This window comes from Nannobrachium achirus (assembly GCF_963921795.1).
Source record: "Nannobrachium achirus genome assembly, chromosome: 2".
In the NCBI taxonomy this organism is placed as follows: Eukaryota; Metazoa; Chordata; class Actinopteri; order Myctophiformes; family Myctophidae; genus Nannobrachium; species Nannobrachium achirus.
Genome location: NC_137811.1, coordinates 12,362,796 through 12,368,795, shown reverse-complemented (window position 1 = coordinate 12,368,795; position 6,000 = coordinate 12,362,796). Strand labels below are relative to the sequence as shown.

Below are 6,000 nucleotides of genomic sequence, written 5' to 3'. Positions count from 1 at the left end.
TTGGCACAAAGCACTGAAAGTTTGTTGTATGCCCAGGGTCGCATTGGCCAAGCTTCGCGGGCACTTAAAGGTCTATTCCACTTTCGAAAACAGTTTGGTAATTTCAGCATCATCAGCATCAATAACCATCATTATTTATTTTTATTATTATTTAGCTTTTTTCATTTTCCGAAAGAAGTTTATTGTCTATTTTAAATATCCCTTTAATGAAAATAACTCATAAATAGCACTGCTCACTTCACACTAGGTGTGATTTTACATCACATTTTTTAGTGCCAGGAGGCCTATTTAAAAAAAAAATGTTTACAGATTTTGTCCAAACATCACACATTATCTCCATTCTCTATAGCCAAGATGTGATCAACATGAAGGTCTGTCCGTCCGATGTTTCATATTCCATCCTGATTGGCTAAGATTGGCATCTAATGTTTGCGGGAGGCTCATTTTGAACAAAATGCCTCAAATAATGAACGCTCTTAAAGGGATATTCCACTTTCAATAAAACCTTTGGTAATGTTACCGTCTAATCAGGCTTTTGTGGACACACTGGACCACCACTATAGGAATGGGCCCTGGATGGTGGTGTCTGATAAAATGAATATCAAATATCTAAATAGTGAATCAAGCAACTTAAAATCTGTCCAGGGTGTTCACAAAAGCCTGGTTAGACGATAAAATGACCAAAAGTTATGTTTGAAAGTGAAATATCCCTTTGATCCAGGGAAATTTACGGTAAGCTAGAGCAGCACAAGGTAATAGGTTACGTATTGCCTTGTGCTGTCCTAGCTTACTGGAAATTGCAGTAAGCAAGGACAGCTTGCAATTTACAGTAAGCAGTTGCCATCATTTACCATCATTATTGACACTGTCTGACATTGACATTGTTTACAGAGCACAAGCATCTAGTTGTGTCAATAATGACATACCATTACATTAAGAACAAGTTCATATTAGCAGAAACTCAGGTAATTGTGGGACATTTTGAAGAATGGTACACGCTATAAAAAAATACACTAGTATAGAGCCCTGGGGGACCATTTGGTGTTAAAGTGTGTGTGTGTGTGTGTGTGTGTGTGTGTGTGTGTGTGTGTGTGTGTGTGTGTGTGTGTGTGTGTGTGTGTGTGAGAGAGACAGAGAGAGAGAGAGAGAGAGAGAGAGAGAGAGAGAGAGAGAGAGAGAGAAGCGATCTGAGGTATTGATTATGCTGTATTGATGTTAAACTGCCTGGATCCCGTATTTACACTCACATAGTTTTCAGTCCATCATTAGCTGCATGTACAATGGACACCTTTCTTCCAATCTGATTAAAATATACCTGATTGAAAGTTTTGGATTAAGTGCTTACTTTACATGTGGTGAGATCAATCTGACCTGGTGTTTGATCGGGTAGTGAAAAGGTGTAGACCACCCCTCTGCATCTGATTAGAATTTAAATCGGATTGGGCTTGATCTGGTTTATTTCGGTGTATACATGGAGAATTTTATTCTGGTTTATTATAAATCTCGTATTAACCCAATTAAAAGTGTCCATGAAAACGCAGCTAATGAGCTGAGGCCTCTTAGATGAAACAAATTAAAACACATCCTTTGAAACACAGCAGCAGGAAAATGTTTCGAGTAGGGGCTGCTGTGGCTGTCATCCATTAATCTGTGTGGTCTAGAACTCCATTAGTCTGTACAGAGAGAACAGTGAAACGCTGATCAAAATAGACATTCTTGTACGTTCTGTCGTTTTCTTGACTTGAAACAATGTTGTTGTAAGGAGCTGCCACTATTTGCAAGACATTGCATTGATGCGGTCTAGGACTGGGTTCAAAAATACAGCCGCTGTGTAATGCATACTTCTGTGTTTTTTATCATTCAAAATAATGTTTTGGGGGGAGATGCACTTGAGCTTTTGAACTTTTTAGGTAGTTTAGATCTGAGACTATTTACACAATTTAGTTTTAACAACTCTTAATGTGGTATCCTTTGATTGAATAATTTATTTAGACAACATGAGTAACATGACAACTACAGACAACACAAACATATGCAGTGGAGCACAGGCTGGTTAAACATCCTGACCTTTTACTGCTTTGTTTATGTTGGAAGTCCTGGCATTCAATTCATCGCAAATAGTAACAAGAACAAGTAATCAGTGACTTATTACAGCGATAACTAAACATCCCTACTGCCCCAGCCCTACGGCCAAAATAGCAGTGCTTGTATTTCATGTGTATATTTGAGCAATGTTTGACCAGGAGGAGATAAACACATAATCGTTCGGACAGATGTCATATTATAGATTAAAGTTACAAAAATCTGTTACAGACATCACTTCCCCTTTGCAGATGTATTAAAAGCTGTAACCCGGCACAGTCTTTCAGTCGAACCTCTTTAGCACATCATGCATCTGCTCATATTTGCCACTGGGCTTATACTTTTCCCCAATGGTAAGTCTTATTTATGTCTTTTTTTCTTCTGTATATAGCCTATATATTTATTTAGTGTCATGCCTCAATTTACAATAATAATTTACAATGGATTCATTTCAGTGTGGTCACATATTTAGAAAACCTACATGTTTAACTGCACAGTACTGTAATCAAAATAATCTGCAGGTTCTAAAATCCAAATCGTACTAGTTTGTGAATCATGAATGTCTGGAATTAATAATGGAATCATCCAAATTAATTTTTAAGTTTTCTATTGTAACCTAACCTAACCTAACCTAGCCTAACCTGTGTGATGTTGTATACCTATTGTCTTATAGCTTATGGCCTGAAATGTCACCAGTGCACTCAACAAAGCCTTCCAGGAGTCCCAGTAGCCCCAGAACAATGCACTGAAACTGTCTGTCCTACTCCTGACGCATCCCAGCAATGTGGTGCTATATCGATTAATACTTATTATGGTACGTGATAGATTTATATCGTCGTTGTCGTGTGGAAACCTTGTATCTCCAAGTTTCAAATTCTTTCTCAAAGTAAAGCCCTGCTTCATCATACAGGCTGTCACAAAAAAAGTAGTGAAAACAACAGATCTACAAGCGCACAATGCGTCGTGGTGCGAGGCAGTTTTCACTAGTTTAAATAATTTTTTAAATGATAAATGCAAAACCAACGGTTTTGGACATACAAGGTTTCCACCCAACAACGACGATAGGTTATTAGTCTGTGCCTTTTCCTTAAAACTGTGTCATGCATTGCAAAGTCTTACATTCTTAACATTTAAAATAGCCTTGGACTGACCATTATTTGCTTTGTTTTCAGTCATGTTTCAAATGAAGATGTGCATGGCAGCTGACCAGTGTGTTAGTGGCTCAGGGAACGTTGGATCCGCCAGGGGTCTGATGAGCAGCAAGTGCTGTTCCACTGACCTCTGCAATGATCAATATCCCACACGTAAGTTCCTTCCTACACCATCTAATCTGTGGTGTCTTCTAATCAAGTGGTTCAAGAGGGGGATTTTGACAGTGAAGTGTTAATTTATGGACTTTTAGGACTGTTCAAAAATAGTTATTTTGTGCGACCCCAAGTTCAAATATGTTTTTTTTTTGGGGACGCCAGTTCAAATATGCAAATAAACCAAAAATAATGTTTTTTTTTTTTTTTTTTAATCTTACAGCTCCAGTCAGCGCTTCTCTCAATGGTAAGAAGTGCTACAGTTGCACGGATCCAGACTTCTGCTTCAACATCGTACCGTGCTCTGGGGATGAGGACCGCTGCATCACAGCAACAATGACATGTAAAATCAATATGGCTTCAGACAAAATGCCTCTACAGTGTTTACCCAAATACAATGTTTAATCACATTCCTCAACTCAAAATAATATATATTTTTTGTGTTCACAGGGATCATGAACATGACATTAAAGGGCTGTGCCTCAAAGAGCATATGTGATTCTTCCTTCCTATCCTTGATCCCTACTCCACCCGGAAGCAAACTAGAAGCAAGCTGCTGTGAGGGTGACTTGTGCAACGGTGCCACAAGTACTGCTGCTTTGTAATCTTGTTCCTGGTAGCACCACTGCTGTTAGCCTCTTCTGGTAGCACCAGAAGAGGCTAACAGCACCAGTGATGTCTGTTGTACTGTTCAACTGAAGGAAACCTCACTGCTTCAGTTTGGCTGTTAAATGTAGGCAACAATGTCTTAAGAGCCTTTCCCACTGGGCGTGACAATGATAAAGATGATGATAAAAAATAAATACAAAAATCAACATAACTTTTTCAATTGAAGGTAAAGCTGTCATAATTGATGTGAACACCAAGATATCGCTATTGTTATCTTTATTGCGGCCGGTGGGAACAAACCTTTACTGTAGCCGCTCATTATCATACAGTTTCACAGATCTGTCTCAGTGTTTTACCAGTGCTTATCCTGTCATGTCTATTCCAAATGTAATTGGCCAAACAAAAAGGGATTTTATTGATTGTAATTTAATGTAAAAATCGAACAAATGACTGAGTGGGTGAGTGAGTGAGTGAGTGAGTGAGTGAGTGAGTGAGTGTGTGTGTGTGTGTGTGTGTGTGTGTGTGTGTGTGTGTGTGTGTGTGTGTGTGTGTGTGTGTGTGTGTGTGTGTGTGTGTGTGAGTGTGTGTGTGTGTGTGTGTGTGTGTGTGTGTGTGTGTGTGTGTGTGTGTGTGTGTGTGTGTACCCCAGGTTTCCTGTGTGCCCTAGCCTACGGTTTCACATTTAAAACAATGTACAATGTATTTCAAACAGTTACAGTGGAATAAAAAAAGATTTACTCCAACATTCAACACACGTTTTGTTACAGTTTACAGAGATATGAGACAATTTCACATAAGTTAACTCCACTGCTGTTTTCTAAACTGTGTTCTCAAAATGGAAGCACAATGAAAGCTGAACTGCCATTTATATCCTGAGACACATCTCAATGTTATCCTCATCCATCCACAGAGTTGAATAACAGCCTCTAACATTTATAAACTAACCAATTGTGAAACATGCAGGAGCATCTCTGTTGTGATCTGAAAATAAATCAGTTACTATTCTCCTCATAAATAGCCTGCTGCAGAGGCCCACAGTTTCCACGGTGCAAATAATGTAAATTAAAAGTAATTGAGACTCCAAATTCGGAAATTATGCAAATGTCAAAACACACACACAAAAAAATACAGAATGTCACAATTAAGAGAAAAAATGTATTAGTACTACAAAATGACACAACAAATGTAAGGTCATCCAAGTTCAGGTGGAAAAAAGCTAATTCAAACACCCACACACACACACACACGCACACGCACACGCACACGCACACACACACACACACACACACACACATACTCTTCCTGAACACCACCACCTACCAACACGCAACCACGACTCGGCACACATAATCCTTCCTCTTATTCATACAGCCTGTGCTTATTTAGTTATGTGTACACATTGGAGCATGCATAGACTATGTCACACACTACAGTAGCTTACAGTGATTGCACAATCACACAGTTCTGGCTTAGAACATTTCAATGAGTTAATGAATTCTACTCAATCAAGTGTAATTCGCCTATACTGTGCTGTATGAAATAGATTTAAGTTGGCTAAGTAGCCCAATTATACTTTTTCATCATCATAATTGCATCTATTGGCCTATTTTGCTGTTTGCTGTGAATGCAGGCTTTCAAATTTAGATAGCTAAATCAATTGATTTACAGTAGACCTATCTGACATAACATTAGACATAACTTGCCAATAACCCCATTATTCCGCTATTGCTGCTAAACTGTTTTGTAGAAACCTTATTCTATTCTATACTTGAAAACAAGTTGACCACAACAGAGTATAAAGACAGCAATGATGGGTGACAATAATGGCTAAATAAATCAATAACAAATGTACACAACAGGTGACATTAAAAGCTGTCATACAGCAGTCTAATTATTAACTTTGAAAACTGTTTCAAACCTTTTGAGTTTTGAATAGAATTGAGTCAGAAGCTGTGTTCAGGTTCACAACTCCCTTCAGAATGACTCATGTATCAGAAAGCACCTA

The 6,000-nt window shown here is 38.4% G+C and overlaps 1 long non-coding RNA gene across 1 annotated transcript; it reads left to right on the top strand.

Moving 5' to 3' along the window:
* The first annotated feature begins 2,226 nt into the window (after window positions 1–2,226).
* LOC308301338 lies at window positions 2,227–4,745 on the top strand. The gene is made up of 5 exons (XR_013962875.1): window positions 2,227–2,435; window positions 2,756–2,896; window positions 3,255–3,386; window positions 3,610–3,729; window positions 3,837–4,745. It is a non-coding gene; the product is annotated as an uncharacterized lncRNA (long non-coding RNA).
* The last annotated feature ends 1,255 nt before the right edge of the window (window positions 4,746–6,000 follow it).